Genomic DNA, 22,026 nt, shown 5'->3' with positions numbered 1-22,026 from the left:
CTAATTTTTTCTCCTTCACAAACGAAGGATACTGTTCGTTCCAGGGTCTCTTTCCTGCGTCGAGCATCATCCCCCATATACCATTTTGCTAGTTTAATAAACGCCAATCGGTGACCCATTGAGGCTCTAATGAACATTTCCTGAAGTTTGAGATAGATTGGACGTTTCTCATGCAGTTATTGGCTCTTTGTTTCCCTTTTCCCGCGAACTGACTGCTCATGGTCTGGAGAATTGATATTGACATCAAAGTCCTTTTGTGGTTGTCCAGCTGCTCCTTGCCTCCCACGAGATACGGGCTGTGCAGTAGGAAAGCTGTCATCTCCTATAAAAATGTCTATAGGATGGGCTGCCACACACGGCCACTGCCGCAGCTGTCACCTGGGTGGCATTGCCAGGGAGCTGAGACACAGCCCTTTCTACAGGATGACTTGGAATCGCAAACCTGAGGCTCCGTTGTGTGTGTTTGCCCGCGGGGTCCTGCACTCGATAGCACTTCCGCCCCGGGGGCTGTGCGCTCCAAATCGTAGCAGCACGTCGAGAGCTTTCGACGTCCCAGTGATCCAAGGACCTGCTGTGGCCAGGAGGGAAGTGGACGCCATAAGGCTGTGCTGCTTGGGTGGTTTCAGGGCGACCGTAGGCTGCTTGGCCTGAACTGTCCCCTTTCATCTCTGGCTCCATGGTGTCAGATGCTGAAGGCTCTGGGAGAGAGCTTTCGAGCCTCATTACCCACCCGGAGGACCATGCAATTCCTCAGTAAGCCACCTGTTCTTGTCAAAAGAAGACCCGGCCTTGCGTGTACTGACTGGAGGCGATACATCTATTGCGGGTCGGACAGACAGAGAGCTTGTTAACGTGAGTGAAGATCGCACAGACATTTGCTTTTCGCTGTTCTGTACCCCACGGCACTTGGGACACCCTTTTATTACAGCATTTATCACTCTGTGGTGTAATTATCCGTTTACTCAAATGCTTCTGCCTCTAGAGTTTGAGCTCTGCGTGGGGACGGCCGGCATGTCACGAATCCCTGTATCTCCAGTGCCCCTCCGCACAGGGTGCTGGCACACAGTACCTGCTCAGTGGACATTTGCTGAATCAAAGGAATGCTGTCATCTGGACCGTGAGGAAGAGGAACCCTTATACGACTTTGTACGAGTATGTTATTTGTTCACGAAGTTCTCAAAAGCAGGTAGTGATGGAACAGCTTTCGTGCTGTGATCGCTGCCGACTCTGCCCAGAGCTCTGTCTTGGGCGCGGCCTGCACTCCTCGGCCAAAAGGCTGCTGCTACCAAGGGGCCGTGAGAGTGTCTAGCGGTGGGAAAAGGAGACTGGGGTTAACTGATACTTGCCCAGCCCTTAAAACCAGCGATGTTTTTTTTTTTTTTTTTTAAATCTGGTGTGGTGTCACGGATTCAATTATGCTGCTTAGAAAGATATATAGGGGCACCTGGGTGGCTCCGTGGGTTAAGCGCCCGACTTCGGCTCAGGTCACGATCTCGCGGTTCGCGGGTTCGAGCCCCGCGTCGGGCTCTGTGCTGACCGCTCGGGCCCCGGAGCCTGTTTCAGATTCTGTGTCTCCCTCTCTCTCTGCACCTCCCCCACTCGTGCTCTGCCTCCGTCTCAAAAATAAAGAAACATTTAAAAAATTTAAAAAAAAAGAAAGAAAGATATATGGAAGCCTTTAGCCCCAGTATGCTAGAACGTGGTCTTATTTGGAAATACAGTCACTACAGATGTCATTAAGTAAGTAGGGTAGGTCCTTATTCCATATATGACTGGTATCTTTAACATTTTTTTCTTTTATTTGAGACAGAGAGAGAGAGAGAGAGAGAGAGAGAGAGAATCTTAAGCAGGTTCCATGCTCAGGGTGGAGCCCCATGCAGGACTTGATCCCACAACCCTGGGATCGTGACCTGAGCTGAAATCAAGAGTCCGACGCTTAACCGACTGAGCCACCCAGGAGCCCCTCTGACCGGTTCTTTATGAGAAGAGGGAAGTGTGGACATAGAAACACACAGGACAGGCGGCCATGGAAGACGGAGGTAGAGACTGGAGTTTCACTGCCAAAACCAGTTTCTCTGCTAGTTCACTGGGATTAGCAGACGCTGAAAAAAGCAAGGAAGGGTCCTCCTCTGCTAGAGGCTTCGGAGGGAGCATGGCCAGCTGGCACCTTGATTTCGGACTTGTGGCCTCCAGAACCGAGATGGTAATTTCTGCCGTTCTAAGGCAACAAGTACCGAGTCTGTGGCACTGGGGTCAGCAGCCCTCGGAGGCTGTCACACACGGTGTGGCCCAGCCCACCCTCGGGAGGCAGTGAGGTTCCCTGTGAACACCTGCACACGTACACACACGCTCCGACTCTCTTCTCTAGTGCTGACCTAGTTTCTGAGAAATGATCAATAAACCCCGGGCGTGTCTGCAGCCTGCGACTCGTCTGTATCTACCCCGGAGTTGCGTTTTATTTCCCTTCTGTGGGTCAGACTGAGAGCTGGTTTTGAAGCCAGAGCTTTATTTTTATCATCCAACCCAGTGTGTGGGAGTCTGGGATTGTCCCTGCCGTGCTGGTTTTGAGTAGGCCACTGGGGGGATTTCTTGGGCTTCTCGAAGGCAGAGGTCCCAGCCGGCCTTTGCCTCTTAGGCAGCACAAGAAGGGAACTAGAACCTGAAGTCCTGGATATTGGGTCCCATTCTGTTCCATACGGGGCTTTGGACAAGTAACTCCTCTCTGGACCTCAGGCTCTCTCTCCACGGACACAGCTGGTCACAATCTGAGCCCGCTAAATATTCTAGCGGCTGTGTCCCAATGGGGGACAGTCCCTCCAGTGTGTCCAGGGAGGACAGGAATACCTGGACCCAGGTACAGAGGCCCGAGACAGGGGCGAGCAAAGCATCTGGTCTCACACAGGAATCGTGATAAGAAACCAGGCACTTCATTTCTTGGTGAAATTTCTTCTGCTTAAAGGACGTGCTTAGGATCACAGGACCTGGCCTGAGTTCCAATTTGAACACCATCAAGCAGTGCAGCCTGGCGGTGACGCCCTCGACCTCTCTGAGCCCTGTTTTGCTCACCTGGGAAATATAGGTAGCAATGAACACCCAGCGAGGCTGTGGTGAATTCAGACGAGACAAGGGCACGAGCGTGCCTGGCAACCCTGAAGCCTTTAGAGGCCAGAGAAGGTGGTTCTTCTGTGTTTTCTTCTCTTCTGTGTCCCCTTCCCCCATCGGCAGAGCCTCTAATGGCTTTGGCATCTCTGCGGTCCATTTCCTGGAGGGTGTCAATTATTTAGTGGATGAATACATCTGCCAGCAGGCCCAGGGAGCCACCTACAAGCGTGCCCCGGGCCCGCTCCCTGCTCTCCGGAGGCCGCCTCTCGCCCGTGGCGACCTCCGTGATGGGGACTTCACGCTGCCCGCTGGGGCTGTCCCCAGGCTTGCTTTCCTGGCCTGGCCGGTTGCCCTCTGAGCCACGGGTCCCTCCCTTAGAAGGAAGTTTGGCCTCTTAATGGCCATGAATAATCGATGAGCTCTTAGAGAAGGGTTCTGATGAGAAACACTCCTTCCCATTAGTGACCCTGGCATAACCCCTCAGATGCCCCCTCTGCACACCGCCCCTGCCCCTGCGCACAGCTGCTGGGAGCAGGGTTTGTTTTGCGCGTGGATGGGCGGGCGAAAGGAAGCTCTGAGAGCAGTCAGGAGGCTCCCCCCATGAGGGAGAAGCCACAGCGGGCTGTCCACCCACCCGAGGACAGTGCAGGGCAGTTTCCCAGCAGGGAAATGTGTGCAAATATCGGACTGCAGTTGTCCTTGACCTTGGGGGGAGGGAAGGACAGTACATGGAGCGGGTTCTTTGGGGTGATTCAGGAAGCTGTTGAGGCTCGTCCCAGAGAACTGCACGCACGACGAACACCTGGCAAGCCGTCTTGGTTGGTCCCCAGGGGACCCCTGGCCTCCCTGCCGGTGGCCTCTCAAACTGGGTGAGCCCAGGTTCTGAATTCAGCTGGCTATCTCCCCTTCTCCACCTTCACCCTTCACGTGCCTTCGGCCCCCCAAGGTGAGATTAGGCCCCGTCCATCTGGCCTTCTCTTCTCTGGGACCTGTCATGCTCTGTCTTACAGAGTGACCGCTGGTCTTCTCCCCACCGCATCCCAGGTGCTCAGCACGACGATTGGCACATAGTGGATCCTCAGCAAATGTTACGTCGGGGAAGTCGCATAACCTTTCAGACTGCTGTTACTCATGAGAGGGCTGATGGGAATCCACTTTCTAAGCTGTAAGTAGGTGATAAACTGGATTTCCATGTATCCTGTCATTATTTAGGTGTTCAGGAATGTGGTTATATTTTTTTCTGGCCTCCTAAGCTCGGGGGCGTATGGGTCGGAGCTGACTTGTTGGATCCTATCCCCAAGATGGAGACACTAAAAAGGTCCCGTCAAGGCACTTACCAGTTGGGTGATTCTGGCTTCTTTCCAGGAGCAGCATAGCAGAGGTACTATAGTGATACAGCGTCTCACCAATCAGGGCAGGATTAAACAATGGGTAAAGGAGATTGAAGAAGTTTGTCAGGTGGACTTATAATTTACCAAAGATTTGGGGCAGCAATTTAAGGATTTAAGCTGCCCTGGGGGCAGAGTAGGGGACAGAAATGAGAAAGGGGGGGTCACTCCTTGTTCACCATCTACCAGGAGCCAAAATGGCGGTGGGCACTTTATTTTAATCAAGTTATTCGTTTTTCATACGACCCCCAGCATGAAGTACTTTCAATATTTGTTTACGGAAGATGAAACTGAGGCTCACAGCGGTCACACAGCCTGCCTGAGTTCACACAGGGTACGGGGGAGGCTGGGGCAGGGGTTCCATTTTAGCAGGTGAGATGGGCCGAGCATGTGCGCGTCATTTGAAAGGCCTTAGCCACAGGCTCCCAGCGCGGTCCCCTTTGGATAGGCGAAGAAGGGGGTGCTCAGAGAGGTGAAGTGACTTACTCAAGATCACATGTGCAGAGAATGCCTGGATGGCTGAGAGGCAATGTGGTGGCAGGGCTGAATGTTAAATGGAATTCCAACCCAGCTCTCCCTTGACCTGTGAGGGCTTGAGGGCAGCTTAGTGGGGGGGGGGGGGCGGGTAGGGGCTGGAGCTGGGGGTGGGTGGTGTGGGGCTGTTCCTTGCTATAAGGCTAATGTCCTAGAGAGCAAATTAGCATCAAAGTAATGTCTCCTGTAGGAACAACATTTTTGAACCTCAAAGCACTCTTGTATCCATGATCTCCTTTAAGCCTCCAAATAGCCCTGCAGCAGCATAGGCCCTTTTAGGCCCATTTTGCAGATGAGGAAACTGAGGGTCCACAATTTTGTGTGACCTGCCTGGGATCACGCTGCGAGTGGGTCGCGGACCTGGGGTCCCCACCTACCCAGCTTCTGGTTGTTTACCCTCAAGGTCATCCCTTGTCCATCCACGTCAGCAACCTTGGTCGTCCTTTGACTTCTAGCGGGCGCTGCGCACCTTTTTCCCGGGTGGAGGGGCTACCCCTTCTCTTTGTAAACTCGGCTGACAAGGGAGAAATCTTCCCTGGCAGACTCGGAGACCTGCTCAGGGTTCCGCAACAGGAACGCCGATTCGCTCGGTGCTCACGAGGAGCCCGCGGGACCTCGGCTGGCTGCTCTGTGTCTGGATAACGGTATCTGGAAAAGTCTGGTTAGCTCCCTGCATCGCGCCAGGACGTGGCGTCAGCCAGTCACGGAGAGAAAAACACTTGTCCCTCACGCAGTCTGTGAGCTGCCTTGAAACCCAATCTCACAACTGCACAGCCCGTTTCTGTTTCTGTCGTATCTCTTCTCACTTTCTTTTCCCTGCTCGATCCAACGGGAGTTAAGTGCTGACTCTAAGTGACTAATAGATTCTCCTGCCTTTTCATTCAATCTTGTCATGATTTGCCAGTGAGACTCTGCTTTTGGTATTGATAGGAGGCATGTCACAGAGGCTTGGGAGCCTTCAGAGGCGGGAGGCGGACCGATGGGACCACAGAACGCACAGAGCTGTGCACCTGCCGAGGGGCTGAGGCTCCGAGCCTCTGCCCACGGTCCCGTGAGTAGCACTGCAGGGACGTGGCAAGGAAGCATCTGGGCGTCTCCATATTCTCACGGTTGGCACGACACCGTCTCTGCTCGATGCTGTGTTTCGCCATGGCCCGCATCTCCTCTCTTGCCCCTCCGAGTCCTCTTTCCTGCCTCGGGTCAGGACTTCGTCAGCTCTCGCTGTCGGCACGTGCATATCGGCCTTTTCTCCCCCTCGCCTACCCCACCGCCTGGCTTCCGGAAAGCCCCTCCCGAGCCACCGAGCCACCGAGTGACCCTACCAGCCTGCTGCTTCTGGGCGGGGCATTCGAAGCTTCTCCCTAGGCCCCTGCTGGCCTTCCCGGCCTTAAAATAGCACCTAACATTTGCAAGATTAATGCGCTTTACGAAAGAAGACTTCACATATGTTAACCCCAGCAGCTTATCACATTTCTTGTTCTCCGGCCAGTCGGTCTAGGCGCGGCGCTCCGAAAAATCTTCCATGTGTTCCAGACTCGTGGCATTTCTTCCTGAGCTTTCTTCTGCCTGGAATGTATTTTTCCTCTGTTCATATTTTCTTCTTCCTCCGACGCCCTTCCTGAAAACCATCTCCCGCAGGAAGCACTCCGTGATCTCTCCAAGTTTTCAGGGGTGAGGATCTGTGCCCAAGGCTTTACTGTCCCTCCCAAGATTCAGAAAAGTTTATTTAAAAAAAACACACCCGCTAAATGACACTGAATTAACTAATTACGATCAAGCAATAGACACCATCGCCTTCTGAATGAATGCCAGTGGACCGAGTTATTATTATTAGCCCAAGACTGTAACATACGATGGAAAGAAAGGGATTGCTTTCTGGAAAAAAAAAGAGGACAGTAGAGATGTGCCCACTTGGGTGGACGCCTCGTGAAGTCGGGGGGCGGGGGCGTGCACACTTTCCATTTGGACCAAGGGTTTCCAGAGGCAGGGCGAAGGCTCCGCACTCTACGGGGACCAGCCCTACCTCTCCCCCAAGAACCTTCCAGAATACCCATTAGCCCACATCTCTCCCCCATTTAAAACGCATAGCAGTACTCAGCGTACCTAGCGGCAGCAGAGGGGGCCCTGGAATAATAATGGGGAGAGTTGAAATAACGGCCACCAAGGGTAGCCGTGTGTTACACTCGCTATGTGTTTTGCTCCTCTGTGATCTGTTTTCTTTTCCGCTTTCTTGTTAATCACAGGGACTGACCTATCTTTGCATCATACGTATCAGCGATGCCGATATTCAAAAGATACAGAAAGCAGTGGGAGAAGAGGAAAGATGAGGAGTGGGGAGTGTGGGGAGTGTTGGCACACATGCACAAGCATGTACATGCACGCCCATGTCTGCACACGTGCGTGCACACGCACACGCACACACGCTCCCGACCATTACCCTGCCGTCACCTCAGGAGACCACGCTGCCAGGCAGGGGAAAACAGGGAAAATGAAACCCTGCAATGAAGCAGAAAGGCCAGGCTGGGCCCCTGGGCTTTGTGCACAGTGTGCTGCTCGGGGCGAAGACTTTAAGGGTGAGATCGAGGCAAACCACTCACCGGACGCAGACCCCTTTCAGGAGCGGGGCTCTCTTCCCGGCCGGTGTCCGTGCCTCGGACCTGCAAGCTCAGCGCGCCTCTCTGTCGGTTAACCGGCTTCCGCCCGCTCGGAGCGGGCAGCAACGTCTCGCTGGTCTCCAGAACCCTGCGCTGGGCAGACCGTGTGCTGGCTCCCGAGGTCCCGGGGACACCTGAGAGGAGACTCCGGGCACCCGCAGGCGGGAACACGAAAGGCAAACCCTCCAGAAAGGCATTCTGTCCTGGTCGTGCCCACAGGTCTTGTCTGAGCCTCTGCTCGAAAGGAGCGCAGGCAGGGTTGGTGGGTCCCGGGCCACTGGCCTCAGCGCGCTTGCGTCGGGGGGACCCTTCTCTCTCTGTCTTCACAGACCTACTTCGTTCAGGTCTCTGCCGAGCATCGCCTCCTCAGGAGCCCTTCCTGACCCTCCGTCTCCAGGATCTCCCCTCCCCTTACCTTATGTAAAAATGTTGAAAAACTATCTCCATAATTGACAACGTCCTCAGCATCGGAACACAAGCGTCGCGATGTCGCGGCTTCTGCTTGTTTTGCTCCTGGATGGGTCCCCAGAACTCGCGGCGGCAATGACATTTGGTGCATCCGGGATGGCAGATAATTATTCCGTGTTGTAACTTACACTTTCTGCATCTAATTCTCAAGACAAAGTAGGGTATGGGGGGCACTAACGCCTTGTTATAGAGGAGAGGAATTGGAGGCTCAGTGCCGTTAAGTCACCTGCTCAAGTCAGCTGCTTAAGTCATCATCAGTCACACAGCTGATACTCAGGTGAGCGGATAAAAGTGGTCGGATTAAATGCCCAAATTCCCTAGAGAAGAAGGCCTTCTCCTGAAGGCGATCTGGTTTCTGGAGTGGGGGTAGATAGAGTGATGGGGAAGAAATTCTGGGTGGGAGGGGCCTGGGAGAGAGGGAAGGGAGACAGTGTCCCTCACTCTGAGGGTGACGAGCTGGGGCCTGGAGACACCGGAACCGGCTAGACTGATCCTTCCCCCAACTCCCTGTGCCACCTTGGTCCGTCCTTTTCCTCGCAGGACCTCCGGTTCCTTATCAATACAAGGAGAAGACGGGATTAGATTCGTTGTTCTCAGAGAGTGTTTTTGAGGCCGCAGGAGGAAGTGGGGGTTCTCGGCACCCCTGCATGTGAGGACCACTGCCTGAGCTGAAAAGGGATGTTCGCACAAGAGGAATAGCCTCAGGGATGGGGGGCGGGGGTGCTGGGCCGTGGGGCCAGGGGATCCGAGCACCAGTCCAGCGAGGCCTGTCACTGACGGTGAGGCTGGGGGTCCTTACTTGGCTTGTCCTCAGTTTTCTCCTCTGCGACATAGAGCTGGCCATCCCCGGCCCCAGGGTGAATGTGCTGGAGAACGGGGAGGGCTGGGCGCTCAGAGGCAGGCGTAGTGCAGGGCCGCTGCGAGGGGGTGGCTGGACAGACATGGCCTGGCCGAGAGGGCTCAGAGGACCAAGGGCCCGCAGTGTGTCTGTGGAGGGATCCTGTGGATCAGTCCTCCCGCCTGTAAAATGGGCCACATCAGACAGACCTCAATCTAACCCAGTGGGGTGACACAGAGCCCCCGCGGCCCCAGATGTAAAAGGGCGATGATAAAGATAATAGCCACCACTCATAAGGTTGTGGCCCACACCTATTTAACCATGCTCTGTATGGTTAGGAACTGTCTGTCTGTCTGTATATGTTTTCTGCTTACCCTCCTACCACCCTGATGAATTCGGAGCTAGTATGTTTCCATTTGACAAATGGGGAAACTGAGTCACAGAGAGGTTAAGTGACTTGACACACCCCTAGGGAGGGGTGGGCTGGGATTCAGAGTAGCCTGGTGCTGTCACACCTGGACCAGTGGGAGGTGAAAGGAGATAAGCCCCTGAGCACTGTTGGGGCTCCTACATCCGGCCGCCCTTCTGCTGCTGCTGCTGCTGCTGCTGTTCCTGCTGATTTTGCTGGGGCGACAAGGCTCACGTGAGACAAGTGTGCATCCCTAAAGGCATAGATGGTGACCTGACTTCCCAAATTATGTTCTGTCTTCTCTCAGACCATTTTTCACGCTGATATCTTTCTTTACCGCTTTGGGAAAATCGTAATTCTTTTGAAACAGATGGGTCAGAAAATTGAGTGTCGACTTCGACGTGGCCTTTCCTAGATGGCATCTGGAGACCCAGCGAAAGGGAGAAAACGTGAGCAGGCACGGCAGCGGCCACGTTGCCTGGCCTGCTGTGTGCACGTGGCCGGTCGCTATTAAGTCCGCGTGTCTGCACACAGGACCTTCTGAGTACAAGTACAGAAGGGTGGATGTTCCATTTCTCCTTCGTTGCTTCCCTGGCTCACCCTTCATGGGGAAGGGTCTTTAACGTGGTAGCTCACCAGTATGATTCGGTGAAAAGGTTTCAAAATTATGGAAAAAAAATTCTAGGTGCTTCTCTCTGAACGATCTAGAATTTTGGAGCCCACTCTCGGGACTGGGACCAAACAAGTGAGGCAGCTGGGGCACACTTAGTTACTAGCTCTCCCGAGAGTGACGTCTCCTTGAATTTGTGCCCTACGTGCCTCTCTGGCCTCACCCCAGTTCCCGGCCGGGGGTTCCAGTGCCTGCTGGCTATGGGGAGCTGGGGTCACCTCTCAGGATGGAGTCAACACTGATCTTTGCGGCTTGACTGAAGAGAGATCCAGGAGGTGGTCCTTGGCCAGGGATGACAGAAAGGCCAAGACACAAGAGGCTGTCTCTGTGTGGACCATTGGGTGATTCAGCGGGCAGGGCACTGTTTATGAGACTCTGGGCCCTTTGGCTTCGGATCAGCCAATAAATCTTCCTGGCAATGTTATGTCTGCATCAGCTTTCAGACTCTGCGGGACATCCTGGAAAGGTCATCCCCAAATATGAAAAGAAACAAAATGAAATTTAAAAAATGAAATTAAAAAAAAAATCCGAGCCACATTTGCCCCAGCAGACCCTCCGCGGTGGTAGCTTTGGCTCTGTATAGGCCGGGTGCTTCTGCAGGACGGGGGTCTTCAAACTCTGCATCATTTATTGACTTCATGAGAGCCCCACAGCGGGGAGGGGATGAGAGAGAGGAGAAGAAGGTAAAACTTTGGGCTCCAACTCCTGAGCAAACCTGAGTTTAGTTTTAATAAGTTGCATCGGTTAAAGTCAGAATATTGGATTGAATTTTTCATACTTCAAGAAAACAGGTTGAAAGTCACTGTCTTAAGAGATATCTTATTGGGGCGCCTGGGTGGCTCAGTCGGTTAAGCGGCCGACTTCAGCTCAGGTCATGATCTCGCAGTTCGCGAGTTCGAGCCCCGCGTCAGGCTCTGTGCTGATGGCTTGGAGCCTGGAGCCTGTTGCGGATTCTCTGTCTCCCTCTCTCTCTGTTCCTCCCCTGCTCGCACTCTGTCTCTCTCTCAAAAATAAACAAAGATTAAAAAAAAAAAGTTAAGAGATATCTTATTAATTCCTTTTGAGGACACTTCTTGGCTTAAAAATCACCTATTTCCCCTTGATTCCAACCCCCACCCCCCACTGAGGACAAAGACATGAGATAGTCGAGGCCAGACTGTCACAGGAAGATACTTGACTAAATGTTCGTGAGACAACAGGAGGGAAATCAACCCAGAAAAGCTTGTATTGAGGTAGCCTGGCAGCTAAGAGGCGGCTCATTTCCTTGTACAAATTCAAGGAGACACCCCTGAGCTCCCTACCTCCTGGCCACTGTCTCAGTGCCTTCCTAGGAGCTCTTCTGGACTCAAAATAAGGCGAAGACTGGAGAACCTTGAACTCAATGGAAAACAGTCCCCCCTGCTTTGCACGCAAGACTCGGATTCTGTGTCAGTGTCCCATGTGAGGCCCACCTCTGCTTACGGTCGATAACTTGGGGATGTCCACTCTTTTCAGGACAGACCCTTCCTGTCCTCAGGGGAATGGCCTTCGAGACCTCTACCGGGTGCTCCTCAGAATACAACCCGGCCACGTCCACTTGCAAGTAGGGATTTACTAGTTAATCATCACCAGGGTGACCGTAAATTCTGGTTTTCCTGGGACGGTCTTATTTTACGCCTGTTGCCCTGGTGTAATTATTAATAGCGCTCTTTTCACTCCCAAAGTGTCTTATTTTGGGCGATAAATTATATGGTCGCCCTAATTATCATTTTTACGATCAGAGTGCTTCCTGACCCTCAATGCCCGCCTGACACTTACCCTTCCCCCGCCCCCCCCTCCAGGAAGCCCTCCTCCTGCCACGCTAATTCGAGCTGATCTTCCCTTCCAGGAGAACTGCTTTGCTGCCTCTCGAGCCCACCCTGCCATGCCTTTCCCTCCTCCACTCATCCAGCCAGGGCCGTGTGCCCACCTACCACCCCCCGGAGTATTCCAGGCCCTGGCAAAACGGGAGGAGCCAAATGCAGAGACAATAAGTGTGTAGATATATATTATGTTCCCTGAGGACTACGACTATGAAAAGAAGTCGAGCTGGGGTGGGGTGGGGGCGGAAAGTGATGGGAATGTGTGTGTCCTAGTTTTTTACGAGATGGGCAAAGCATCGTATAAGAAGATGGTATTTAAAAAAACTTTTTAATGTTTATTTTTGTTTTAATTTTTTAATGTTTATTTATTTTTGAGAGAGAGAGAGAGAGAGGGAAAGAGACAGAGCGTGAGTGGGGGAGGGGCAGAGAGAGAGGGAGACGCAGAATCCGAAGCAGGCTCCAGGCTTTGAGCTGTCAGCACAGAACCCGGCGTGGGGCTCGAACTCATGAACCGCGAGAGATCGTGACCGGAGTCAAAGTCAGATGCTCAACTGACTGAGCCACTCAGGTGCCCCTCACAAGGTGATATTTGAACAGAGGCCTGAAAGGAGTGAGGGAGTGAGGGAGCCCGGTGGGGAGAAAGCACTCGAGGCTAAAGGAGTCGCGTATGTAAAAAATCCTGCAAAGGGAGGACTAGCAAGGACGGCTGTGTGTGGATGTCAATGTCGGGGGGGAAAGAGTGCGTGTGGATTCGGAGTACCCGAGGGCCACTTTCTCTGTTCTCCCCATAGCCTGGCTTGACACGGAAGCTCACATCTTGATAACCTGGCTGGATGTGCGGCGGTTGGATCACACGTCAGCGGTGGCTCTGGGTCAGAGTTTCAGGGGACAGCCTTGCCAGTGTGGTCAGACTGCTGACATTTTGTTATGGGTTTACTGGGGTTCCCAAACCGTCTAAACCCCAAGCCGTCCCATCCCCCCCGCCCCCGACAGTCACCGATTGCAGCAGACTCCGGAAAGAGTGCGTGGTACCTCTCTATAGTTCAGTCTGCTCCACAGAACTTGACCGGGGCACATCTCCGGGGAATGGCCTCTTCACCTGACACCATTCTGCAGCGTTTCATGCGGTATCTACCAGACTGTGTGTCCAGAAGGTGAGGAGTGTGGCCTGCTCCTTCGGAGAGGACTCGTATTACATGCTTGCTCCAGGCTATTGAATTTGGTCATATTGCGTTCTTATTTTTAAGTGTATTTAAGTGGATCTTCTCCGGACGGTATAGATTTTGCAGCCAGACAGGGCTCATCAGCCCCCGGGGACCCTCAGTAGCAACCGGGCGGGACTGACCGGTGTGAACTTCTGGGAAGGAACTAACCCCGGGCTTTGATTTGTCGTACCTTCTTTTGCTTTTCTCCTAGATTAATTTTCCATCTTAGTAAACCAATTTGAATCTTTTTTTGAAGTGTCCCGGGTCTCAAAGGAATCCTTAACTAATAACTTTTTCAGACATCTTCATGTATAGGGTCATTTCACACACCCACTGCGTGAGAAAAGGCGTGTTAGGATCGCAGGAGATGGGGAAATGACCAACAAGTGTTGAGGGGTCCCTGCCCTCCAGCCTCAGCCCCCATCCGTTTCTCATGGGTCAAATCGCAGCGAACGCCAGCATTCTATAGAAGGAAGAAACTGACCCTGAAATTCCATCCTTCTAAAGGATTAATTATTTGCATAATTTACTTTGTTAATAATGGTGCTGGGCCTAGTACCTACGGAGAGGAAATCGGTTTTTAAAAAAGAAGATGGTTGGGTCATCGTTACTTCACTGTGTCTGCGTTGGTGTCTTTGTGTTGAATGTAATTAAGAGCCTTAGTGTGAGTTTTTAAACGTCTGATCAACCATCCCCCACACTTTCACCCAACATGGCCACAAAGGGAGGTTGAGACTCATTCAAACCAGAACTTAGCAGCCTCATACAGTCCTATGCATGAGGGGGGAGGGAAGGGGCTTGGGGAGAGAATATATTGAGATCTGCCCTTTGATCGTGTTCAATGCGACTTTGCATTTACCTGAGGGATTAAAAGTTCTCATTGACCAAGGCTCCCGGCTTCCTACTCAGCCTTTGACGGGACAAGTGTTAATTGGACAATATAATGGGGACAATGTTAATTCCCCTCTTAGAGTTCCTTTTCTTGTTCAGTCAAATAGAAAGGCCCTTTTAAATGGCAGAGAGAGGAAGAAAGGAGCTGGTTTATAAGGGTAATAGACTGCACATCTTCCCCCTTGTCTCAGAACAAGTGCAATGGAGTCAGCATAAAGCAGGCCCTAAACAGCGAAAGAAAGGGAGCGATGTGGTGGTTTGCCTGGAATGTCACCCTGGATTAGGGATCGGGGAAATATGGCCAGTAGGCTCTGTCTGTTTTCGTAACAGTGAGGGGTGGCGGTTTGCGGAGGGGGCGAGAGACACCTAGGATACTCGGGGTAAGGAAAGGACAGTTTGGTGTAGGAAACGGGGGTGACAGGGGGTGACAAGGACAATAGGACATAGACGGTCAGAAACGTGGTGGGATCCCCTGAGCAGCTGGGCTGAGTCGGACACTCCCCAAACCTGAAGAAGTCACGACTGCATGGGGGAGATGGGCAAGAGGCAGGGATTCTAGAAACGATAGCCCGCGTTCATGGGTTCCTGTAATTAAAATTTTCCTCCCGCCCAATCTTAAAATAGGCTGAAGTGCAGTTGTCTGTAGATTCTGGGAGCCACGTGGAGAAACTAACGTTTTCCCCGCAGTTTCCATCTCTCTTCAACAACCCCGTCTGTTTCTCTGCTAACGAAGTCTTTCTGCTGTTGAACCTCGACTAATACTTCTTCTATCCCTGGTTTTTATGAATGATGACAAAGGCCCATTCAGTTTTTCAGTTGTTAATTTATTCAACAGGCATTTTCAGGCATCTACCATACGGCAGGTACTCTGCTGTGTACCCTTGAGCAAGTCACTTAAACTTCCTGTGCCTCGAACCTTCAGTCATGGGAATAATTACCCCAGCTTTCAGTCTACAAGGTTCTTTTGGGGATCAATGGAGATAATGGATATAAAAATACCTTATAAACTGTGAAATATGTGAAATGAATTATTCTCTTTATGACTTCTATTCGCTGGGGAGATAAAAGGAATGCGTAAGAAACGATGAGGAACAAAGACAAGAAAATCTCTATTGAAAGACAAGCCTGCCAGGCACAGACAGAGCCCAATGCAGGAAACTAAGGCCTGAGTGACTCAAGGGAACCGCAGTTGTCCAAGGCGGGTTGCTTGAGGGAGGTCCCAGCCCTCGCTGGCAAGAGTCAGCATCCTTCTCCGCAGCTGCAGCTCCAGTTGAGAAGGCACCTTTCTGGTGCATCTGGAACCAACCAACCACTATGTCTAGTAACTCAGCATCAGGAACGGGCTTTGGCCCAGTAAGGTGCTAGTAGCATCTGATCTCTCTGCGTTACCCTCTGATTCCCTTAATTCTAACAATGGCACGTCTTTCTTATTTCGTCTTCCAGTCCTTCTACTTTCTTTGTAAGCGATTTCCTGTACTAACTTCCCACCATTTGAAACACGAGAGCAAAAGATTTCTTAACGATACAAAGACAGTACGAACACTCTTTGTCCTTTCCTTCTGGGGCAGAAATGGAAACAATTCTTGCTCAAAAGCGAACAAGTTAGTTAACGTCGCTCCCTGCTGACCCTGAAATCCAGGGTGATTCCTTCCACCTCTCTGGGCCTCAGTGTTGCCACCTCTGAAAATGCACACAGTAAGTTTGTGTTGGTGAATTATCGCTCACAAACAGAGCAACCCCACGTGGCTGCGCCAAATCTCTGCTCTGTGTAGCCGGGCATCCAGGTGCACTTGGGGCCAGCACACTTTCTCATCAACTCGTCTTCATGCACCTGCTTCATCATCCAGCATCCGGCCTTTGACGGGGCCCTTCTTGCTCTGAGCTGAAAGCTGCACACTTCAGACTCACCAGCCCTTAAATATTTCATAGCAGACTGGCTGCAAATTAATATTTAATCACAGACTCCTTGGCACGTAAATATTTAATCATTGATATGGCTGATGAGTAATGAATCAGCACCCAGGAAAACTTTTGGTCTCTGGTGCCGGTTTTGACGGATCTCTGGTTCTGGTCTCAGAGGACAGAGGTATCAGTGGTGATTTTATTTCTACACCGAGCTTAATAGTTTTAAGGGCTTGGAAAAAAAAAATGGGCTTAATACCAGTCTGAGGTTCTGGATCAGAAAATCGCATCTTCAAAGACCGTAAGCAAATTGCAAATAGCCGTAGTTTGGAAACAATTGGCTGGATGACTACAGTAATCAACATTTCTGTCAATTTATATCTTAAGAAAAGACAGGGGCTGGGATGAGGAAGGGACATCCTTAAAGGCATAAGATGGGGGCTTGGGATGGGAAACTGGAACCCCTTATGTTTCCAGGGGTGATTTGGAATATGAAGTGAAGAGAAAAAAATCAGGAAAAAGTTAGGAAATTCTTTTAAAAATATTTTAATGTTTATTTTTGAGAGAGAGAGAGAGAGCGTGTGCGCGCCTGAGCATGCGCGCAAGTGGGGGAGGGGCAGAGAGAGACAAAGGGAGACACAGAATCCAAAGCAAGCTCCAGGCTCTGAGCTGTCAGCACAGCGCCCGACGCAGGGCTCGAACTCAGGAAGTGAGTGATCATGACCTGAGCCAAAGTCGGTCACTCAACTGACTGAGCCACCCAGGCGCCCCTAGAAATTGCTTAAATATAACAGTAGGTACAGACAGGAGGGGGAAAATTGAGGTCGGAAGGACTCATGGAGCTTTAAAAAGTAAGAGCCGTACAAATTTCATGAGTTACACAGCAAAGAAACTGCCGCGGTGCATGTGCCCTGGTAAGAGCAGTTTCCTCACCAGAGAGATTTCTGTTATTTTTTAAACCTTACACTTTGATGACTCCAGGATAACTTGCACCCTGCCCTGCTTAGCTTTGCGGGGCCATCACCACAAGCGTCTGCCACAAACCCTGGGCTGCTTCCAAAGACACCCATTCTGCGAGACCTGACTTACTTCTAAAAATTTGAGTCCTGTTTTATTTTCCCTGAAAATGTTTCTGCCCCCTCTCGGCCTTGCTCTCAGCTTCCCGCCTCGTGGGGGCGTCTCGCTGTCTGGGTCACCTGGGCTTGGTGCCTGTTCTATTGCACCTGGGGTGGCCTGGCTGGCAGGCAGTCATGTTAGCCCAGCTGGCAGGTCCCCAGGGGCACCTGCGGACACTGGCCCGATGAGGGGGTGCTGCTGAAGTCCAGGGTAACTCACAACCGTCACTTCCAACAGGGAGACTAGACCATAGGACCACCACACTTCACCTTCCCAAGTTACGAGAGGGCTCCGGGCCTTATCACTCTGTTTACAGAGGATCCACTGTCCCCAAGGGCTTCAGGAGAGAGGACAAGGCTAAGGGCTGACACTATAAGCCAGGGCTCTAGGGGGGCCGCTTCCCTGCTCTGTCCACTCACCTCAGAGGCCCCACTTACCTCTCCTCCCTGACCTGTGCAGCCAGCAGCCTCAGACACGCTCTCCTCCTCCCCCCCATCACCCTCCCCCCTCCCCTCGACCCCTCAAATGACATCGACTTTCCTTTCCTCCTGAATGCTGGATTGGAGGCAGACTTTTTAAATTTTTTTTAAAGTCAATTTTCCATTTCTGCATTTTTAATTTATGGGGAGTCTCAAGAAATAGGAACAAGGGAAGGAATGAGGGGCCAAGGGAAACTGTCATGATTCCTAGTACAGAGTCATGATTCTCCTGCCTCAGTTTCCCCTCCGACTCCAGTCAGTGCACGTGAAAGTGTCTGTGTGGGTGTGAGGGGTTCCTCACCTCAGCATGGGAGGCCTAGCCAGAACCCCCCTGTGCGCAGAACCCCCCTGTGGCTGATTTGGAGGGTCGGGATGATCGTAGAATTCAGTTTCTAGAATTCAGCCTTAAAGGACTTCATTTCTCCATTGTGATGGGCACTTACCTTGCCACTGGACAGCCATTATCCCCATTCTTCTTTATTGTTAGAAGAGTTCCAATTTTGGTGGTGGTGGGGGAAGGAGTTTATTGTCCCATGTGCTTCGGGGCAGGGGAATCTTTCTGTCCCCATGGGTGAATGTTGATTAGTCTAAACTGACCATGGAAATTCTATTCCCTTCTTGTTATCGCTTTAGTCATGGGTACGTAGAGCAATCCTAACCAATATGGTATGAAGGAAAATCAGGGACATCTGTTCAGGAGGCTTCTGGAAAGGGTATTCCTCACTGACAAAAAGAGACGGAGGAAGAGGAATTGCCCACCTGCCTTCGGATGCAGTGGTATGAACTCAGTGGGGCAGCGACCTTGTCGCCATGAGACAGACAAGGACCAAAGCTGAAGATGGGAGAGAAAAGTGAAGCATATGATCCTAGTGCCACTACATTGACCGAATCTAGAAGCACTTTATCTCCAGGCTTCTTAGAACGTTTAAGCTGCTTCTAGTAGACTCTTTCGTTATTTGGGTTCGAAAGCATTCCAATTAATGTACCTCATGAATAGGGGAGGTGGGACTGACAGCTAACAAGCTAAAGACTCAAGACAAATGACAGGGAAATGAGAAGTCAAACAATAACGAGGAACTTTTTCATGCCCATTAGGTTGGCTGATAATCGAGCCTGGTGCCTGCTGACCTTGGGTGAGACTGTGGAGCCATGGCACCTCCCCCACACTGCCATCACTTCGGGAAACCAGCTGGAGCGCCTATATATCAGGAGATGCTCACAGTTAGTGGGCCAGCCATTCTCCTCTTTGGCAAATACGTGGAGATACCCTTGTACGCACGCGGAGGGGAACGTGCATACTAATGCTCTTGACAGTATTTTCGTAACGGAGGAATTTGGACACAAGCCTTGATGGTCATCAACTTGAAACCAGACTGCTTCTCCAGACTTTGGCCCCATGAATAAAGTGCAGCTACATGTATCAACATGATTAAATATCAAAAATACAATTCCGAGTGAAGAAAAGTACGTCTCAGAGATACAGGTAGGATCTGAAGTGATTCATATGAGGTTTCAAAACACACAAACAACCTGATAAATAACGTAAAGAAGTGCATTGGGAGGATAAGCACCTTGTTCAAAATGGTAGCTTGTTTGAGGAAGGAGAGAGGGGAACGGTGCATGGGGAGCTCCATTAGACCTCGATGCTTTTCTTCCTTAAGCAGGATTGGGAGTAGATGGTGCATATTAGATCCTCTATACTTTTTTTCATGTGTCTGAAATATTTCATGAAAAAAAATTTCTTGAAACTGGTGTTATGGGCTCGAATCAATGAAGTGAAACTTGACATCGACAAGCATGTGGTCCTTAGCCAGGTGCATACGTGGAGATTTTTAAGGCTGGGGGGGGTGGGTGGCAGTGGTGCCTGGATTAACAAGAGTTTATGAGAAAAGGAGCCAGAGAGGTTTGTTTTATTTGTACCACGAGGTTCTTGTGAACCAACAGGATGATGTAGTTTCTAAATAAGTTGGTGTCCACTTGGGTTAGAAGCATAAAATTACGGTGATAACTTAAGAGGAAGTGAGTCCAGCCTTATTTCCCACTGACCAGATGTTGCCCAGAGGATGATGTGCAGGTCCAGATTTGTCACCTTACAAGGACTATTTTCAGGGTAGAATAGGTTAAAAATGAATAACGTGGTGAAAACCCTCGAGACGATGTCATACAGGACGGGTTGGGGAACAAAGGACGTAGTTGCAACACAATGACTCTCGTCACATCTTTGATGAAATGTCATGGAGCAGAGGGAGAAGATATGTCACGTGGGACCAGAGACTCACCCAATATTGAAAGATATCAGATGCATGTGTTAGGTGGGGTGCTACTTTTAGCTCAGTATGAGCTGGAGCTGATTAATGTTAGAGGTATCCTATGATGGGAACAGTGGCCCTGGGAAACAGTTGGCATCTTGTCACTGGGAAAGTCCAAGAAGCCTTTGTGGAGGGGTGGGGTTCCAGCACTGAGTGGGTGGCTAGACTAGACAGCCTCTGAGGTCCCGGTCCTATGGTTGCACAGTCATGGGACAGAGCATACAATACAGATATTATTGGGAGATGCCAGCAGCTATGTGACGAGCAATGAGACATCCTGGAAATAATTCCAGCACTGTTTTGGCCATCGGCTTTGTGATCAGGAGCATCAATCATTCTTTGGCCTTTCTATTTGCTGAAAGGTGGAAGAGAAGCCTAGGACATAGGTGAGGGCTTGTGTCTACATAAGGGAGATGGCTGAAGTAGGGGCTGTGGGCGGATACGGCCCACCCTCTGTTACCATAAGGAGGCAGCCCTCAAGAGCATGGTAAGAAGATACGGTTTCCAAGGACGGCTGATATCTATCCGTAAGCTACAGCCTGTGGATGCAAGTCCTGCCTTATGGATTAGCTGTTCCCAGTGTTGAAGAATGAGAGAAGTAGTGGGCACGTACAAATAGATGCGTAAGTAGGCTGGAGATAGGACTTGGAGAGTCTCTCCTCAATGATAATTTTGAGGAATTGAGATTTCCACCAGGGGCTCTAAAGTCCTGGGTTCTGGTGGGTACAAAGAGGTAGATGGGAAGGTAAGAAGGAAGCACTTCTCACAGTGTGGGGATAAATATGCCTTTCTTTATCCACCAAATTTTCTCAATGGGTGGTGGTGTGTATTGTGTGTGTGTGTGTGTGTGTGTGTGTGTGTGTGTGTGTGTTTGTGTGTGTGTTTTCCCCAAAGGCTTTGGGAAAGTTTTGTTTCACTGTTGTAATAAGGTCTCAGCTGTGTTTGGTAGAGTGTTAAAAGCAGAATGCCAGATGACAAAAAGTATTAAGGATCAGTGAGAGATGACCCCTTTCCAACATCCACTGGGCCTGTGCAATCTCTGCCCAGAGGGAACCCCTATGGCCCAGTATGACCTTCCATGTCAAATGTGGAGTCTGCAGATGCTGTTTTCTTTTCTCTTTCTCCTCCTTTCTTTCTTCATCTGTCCCTCCCTCCCTTCCTCCCTCTCTTCCTTTCTCTGTCTCTTCCTTCCTCTCTTCCCTCCTTCCCTCCTTCCCTCCTTCCTTCCTTCCTTCCTTCCTTCCTTCCTTCCTTCCCACCTTTCTTCTTTCTTTCTTTCTTTCTTTCTTTCTTTCTTTCTTTCTTTCTTTCTTTCTTTCCTTCTCTTTCATTGGGTTTGATGTACTTTATTGATGGAACGTCCCAGGGCATCTGGGATGGAAACTGTCAACATGGGGAGATTCTCAGAGTGCTGGAGGAGGCATGGAGGCAAGGACTCCCCAGCAGCTGAGGACCTCATGCTCTCATGGAGGCTGGTGGTCCAGGGAGCTTTTACTCCTTGGATACCATGTGGACAATATGGTCTACTACCTGGTTGCTGTAGCCAAATTCACTTTTTTTTTTTCAACGTTTATTTATTTTTGGGACAGAGAGAGACAGAGCATGAACGGGGGAGGGGCAGAGAGAGAGGGAGACACAGAATCGGAAACAGGCTCCAGGCTCTGAGCCATCAGCCCAGAGCCCGACGCGGGGCTCGAACTCACGGACCGCGAGATCGTGACCTGGCTGAAGTCGGACGCTTAACCGACTGCGCCACCCAGGCGCCCCACCAAATTCACTTTTGTATCAGGAAATGAGCTTGACAAAGTGCTTGAGAGCAATGCCAGACCCATGGAAGCCATTCTTTTTCTCAAAGGAAAGACGGAAATCCTCCTAAAGGCATGTTTGCCTATAACTCAGCATCTCGGCCTGCTTCTGCTTTACCTGCTCCTGGGGGTGGGGAGGGGTGCAGTCATCTCTTTCCTCTAGCCATGGATCTGGAGGCCATTCAGTAGGGATGTGTTAGTTATGTATTACTGTGTAACAAATTACCCCCAAACTTAGTAGTTTAGAGCAACAACCATTTATTATCTCTTACAGTTTCTGAGTGCCAAGGGCTGGCTGTAGCTTCGCTGGGTTCCTGCTCAGGGTCTCACATGACGTTGCGGTCAAGCTGGGGCTGCAGTGTCTGAAGGCTGGGATGGGTCCCCGAACCCACTCCAAGCTCACTTATGTGGGTGT

The 22,026-nt window shown here is 51.0% G+C and overlaps 1 long non-coding RNA gene across 3 annotated transcripts in view; it reads left to right on the top strand.

The window, feature by feature from the left end:
• LOC109498394 overlaps nucleotides 1–22,026 on the top strand; it is an 82,694-nt gene that overhangs the window by 36,464 nt on the left and 24,204 nt on the right. For 2 of the 3 annotated variants that reach the window (XR_002741312.2, XR_006595964.1), the window contains exon 5: nucleotides 18,593–18,980. This is a non-coding gene — a long non-coding RNA (uncharacterized LOC109498394). Of the gene's footprint in view, nucleotides 1–11,930; nucleotides 12,115–18,592; nucleotides 18,981–22,026 lie in introns of those variants that run through there. The other variant, XR_006595965.1, reaches the window with a different exon arrangement.

This window comes from Felis catus, chromosome A3 (assembly GCF_018350175.1).
Source record: "Felis catus isolate Fca126 chromosome A3, F.catus_Fca126_mat1.0, whole genome shotgun sequence".
Taxonomy (NCBI): domain Eukaryota; kingdom Metazoa; phylum Chordata; class Mammalia; order Carnivora; family Felidae; genus Felis; species Felis catus.
The sequence above is the reverse complement of the archived record's forward strand: the minus strand, read 5'-3'. Positions and strand labels throughout refer to the sequence as shown.